The following is a 4248-nucleotide window of genomic DNA, read 5'->3' on the forward strand; positions in this document are numbered from 1 at the left end:
GATAGACATCTCAGGTTATTCTCGATACTCAAACTGTAGAGGATATTCTTGTTCTTATGTATCGCATGAAGACAAAAGAATCCCCTCATGATGTGGAAGGCATGCTACAAGTGTTATGACCCTAAGCATTTTAAGAGAGAGTGTCCCATAATCAGATAGGATGGAGCCCAACAGAGCTCTCGAGTTTAAGCATTTAGACCTTCAGCACAATCAGTTAGAGGAGGCGAATACTCTGGTAGGGATGGCTCATAGCCTAGCAGAGACGGTCATCAACCCTAAGAGAGATAAATCTCAGTCGGCGAGGGGTGGAGTTCAGATAGGTCATGATGGTTGTGGAGGCAGGCAGTCCGAGAGCGGACGTACCATTTCTACGCTTTTCCTAGTAGACTAAAGTCCGGGGCTTCTTATACAGTTATCACAGATGCTATTACGATTTGTAATCGGTCAACTACGATATTATTTTATCCAGGCATAGCATACTCTTATGTGTCTACTTATTTTGGTTTAGGTCTGGATATGTTATATAAGTCGTTTGATTACCCTATTAGTGTTTCTATTCCTGTTGGGGAGGGGATCGAGTGTACCGATCTTACGTTGTTACTTTGATGGGGAATGACACTTGGGTTGATTTGATGACTCTAGACATAGTAGATTTTGACATTATTCTAGGCATGGATTGGTTGTCCCTTTATCGTGCGATCTTGGACTCTCATGCCAAGACAGTTACATTAGCCATGTTGGCAGTTCCTATGTTGGAATGGATGGTGATATTAGTCATGCGCCAAAGAGGGTTATATACGAGTCTCTGGCTTATTTAGCTTATGTTAGGGAAACTAGTGCAGATACTCCTCCACTTGAGTCAGTGCCAATAGTGAGGGAATTTTTTGAGGTGTTTTTGGCATTCTACTGGGTGCTCCACCGGATCATGACATCAATTTCTATATTAATTTGGAGTAGGGCATTCAACCCATTTCTATTCCGTCATATCGGATGGCGCCAGCGGAGTTGAAGGAACAATTGTAAGATATGTTGAGTAAGGGATTCACTAGATCTAGTGTTTCCCCTCGGGGTGCTCCAGTGCTATTTGTGAAGAAGGATGGAGCCATGCGTATGTGTATTGACTATGACAGTTGAACAATGTTTCAGGGTATATTCCTCACATTAGTGACTTATTTGATCAGCTTCAGGGTACATCGATCTTCGCTAAGATTGATTTGAGGTCCCGTTAACACTAATTGAATATTAGGATGGAAGATATCCCTAAGACAGCTTTCAGGACCCAAAATGGTCATTATGAGTTCTTGATTATGTCTTTTGCACTGACAAATGCATCAGCAACCTTTATGAATTTGATGAACAATGTCTTTAAACCATACTTGTATTCTTTTATGATCATCTTCATTGATGATAGTCCGATCTACTCTCGTAGTAGAAAGGAGCACGAGCAATATTTGAGGATTCTGAAGGAGAAGCGACTCTATGCTATGTTTTTGAAGTACAAGTTTTGGCTTAGTTTTGTGGCCTTCTTGGGACATGTAGTGTCCAAGGATGGTATTTTTGTGGATTCTAATAAGATTGAAGCAGTCTGTGATTGGGTTAGACCTATTATGGCTACCGAGATTCAAGTCATATTGGCCTCTAGTTATTGTCGGCATTCTGTAGAGGCATTTTCATCCATTGCGTTCTCTTTCACCAAATTGACTCAAAAAAAAATATGGCCTTCCAATGGTCGGACGAGTGTAGGGGGAGTTTTCAAAAGCTCAAGACTTTATTGACTATAACCCTGATTTTAACTTTACCCGTGGAGGGATAGGGCTTTACCGTACATTGTGATCCTTCACGGATCAGCCTTGGGTGTGTTTTAATGAAGAAAGAGAAGGCTATATCCTATGCTTCGAGGTAGTTGAAGGTGAACGAGAAGAACTATCCCACTTATGATTTGGAGTTGGCGGTAGTGGTTTTTACATTGAATATTTGGAGGAATTATCTTTATAGTTTGCATTATGAGGTGTTTAGTGACCATCAAAGTCTTCAACACATTTTCAATTAGAGAGATCTCAATTTGAGGCAATGGAGATGGTTAGAGTTGCTCAAGGATTATTTATGTGTAGGCACGATCTTCCTTATTGGAGCAGATTAGGGCTCACCGCCATGATGCGAAGTTGTGTAAGATTCGAGACAAAGTATTGTAAGGAAAGACCAAGGAGGCAGTTCTTGATGATAAGGGTGTTTTGAGAATCAAGGGTCGCATATGTGTTCCCCAAGTGGGGATTTAATGAGATTTATCATGGCAAAGGCTCAAGCTCTAGGTACTCTATTCATCCGGGGGCTACAAAGAGGTAGTGGGATTTGAAACAGCATTAGTGGTGGTGTAGCATGAAAAGAGACATTGTGGGGTATGTATCTCAGTGTTTGAATTGTCAACAAGTGAAATACGAGCATCAAAGCCTGGTGAAATTACACAGAGGATGTCCATACCTGAGTGGAAATGGGAACGGATTGCTATGGCCTTCGTGGTAGGGTTACCAAGGATCTTGGGGAAGTTTGATGCTATTTGGGTCATTAAGGACCGTTTGAGCAAGTCGACTTATTTTCTTACCGGTTCAGACTACTTACAGTTCGGGAAAATTGGACAGAATCTGTATTTGAGAGATAGTTCATTTGCATGGGGTGCCTATTTCTATTATTTCGAATCGAGGACCAGTTTACTTCTCATTTCTAGCGATTTATGTAGAAAGAGTTGGGTACTCAGATGGAGCTTAGTACAGCGTTTCACCCTCAAACTAATGGTTGGTCCGAGTAGACTATTCAGGTCCTCGAGGATATGTTACAAGTCTGTATAATTGATTTTGATGGTCATTGGGATCATTTCTTGCCTTTGACAAAGTTGCTTACAATAATAGTTACCATTCGAGCATTGATATAACACCATTTGAGGCATTGTACAGTAGGACGTGTTGTTCTCTGGTTGGTTGGTTCGCTTCATTTGAGGTTAGGCCTTGGAGTATAGTCTTGTTATGTGGATTGGAATGTTCATGATTTGGAGTTCATGGTTGGTAAGCGGTTTTGTCAAGGTTTCACTCCAAGGGGCTCACGAGGTTCGTAAAGAAGTAAGCAAGTCAAGCCCGAGATATATTGGTCATTTTGAGATTGCTCAGTGTATTGGTGAGGTAGCCTATAAGTTTGTCTAGTGTTCATCCCGTATTTCATATCTCGATGCTCAAGAAGTACCATTCAAATGGTTCTCATATGATTCAATGGGATTTTGTGTTGCTTAATTAGAATTTGACCTTTGAGGAAGAGTAGGCTGCCATTTAGATAAGTAGATTCGGAAGTTGAGATCCAAATAGATAGCTTTGATGAAGGTTCAATGGAAGCATCATCCTATCGAGGAGTCTACCTAGGAGACCGAGTCAGACATGCGGAGTAGATATCCCCAGCTTTTCATCGATTCAGGTACTTTCTTTCTCTTTACGTTTGAGAACGAATGTGTGTTCAAGTGGTGGATGCTATAAGTTTTGAGATTTTTACCCTTTAATCCCCCAATGAACCTTCCCTTAGTTTTATTATGATGTATTTTATTTGCGGGGATGGGTGGCGTTATTTCTGAGGCAATCAGACAACTATATGGGAAGAAACCCTAGTTTTGAGTTTCTTAAGTTTTGGGTTTTGAAAGCTTAGACCAATAGTTGACTTTTGGGTATAACGTGTCTCAAAATTGAATTTCGATAGTTCCTGATACAGGCTGTACGTCCACCAAACACAGTATATGGAGGGACCTGGTTGTGTACCAGTTCCCTTATACAGTTCATTAAATAAAGAAGGCACGATTATACGGTGGAAAACTCCTTGCTCAAGGGATTAAAAATCACGACCTATCCCAGTAGGATTTCAGCTCCACTAACCGAGCAACTTCAGGTTACAACTCTATTGTAAGCTAGGAATTAACTCCCATAATCTCTCACCCTTACAATAACGCTTATGCAACCTAGGAAATAACCCTCGTAGTCCCTCCTCACTTGCAATGCTCCGATCAAGAAGCATTTCCACTTGACTAACTCTAGTCAAGGACCACTAATACACCTAGACTAACTCTAGCCTAGTGTACTACTCAAAAGCTTGTGGAAACACACTTCCAAAGCAAAGACACTTTGAGACTTGAAACACCCACAAAAGCTTCTTAAAAAGAGAAGAGAGGTTTTAATTTAACATAAACGAACAAGACATAAAACGACCCGAAAGGAAAAC

Source organism: Lycium ferocissimum, chromosome 11 (genome assembly GCF_029784015.1).
Source record: "Lycium ferocissimum isolate CSIRO_LF1 chromosome 11, AGI_CSIRO_Lferr_CH_V1, whole genome shotgun sequence".
NCBI lineage: Eukaryota > Viridiplantae > Streptophyta > Magnoliopsida > Solanales > Solanaceae > Lycium > Lycium ferocissimum.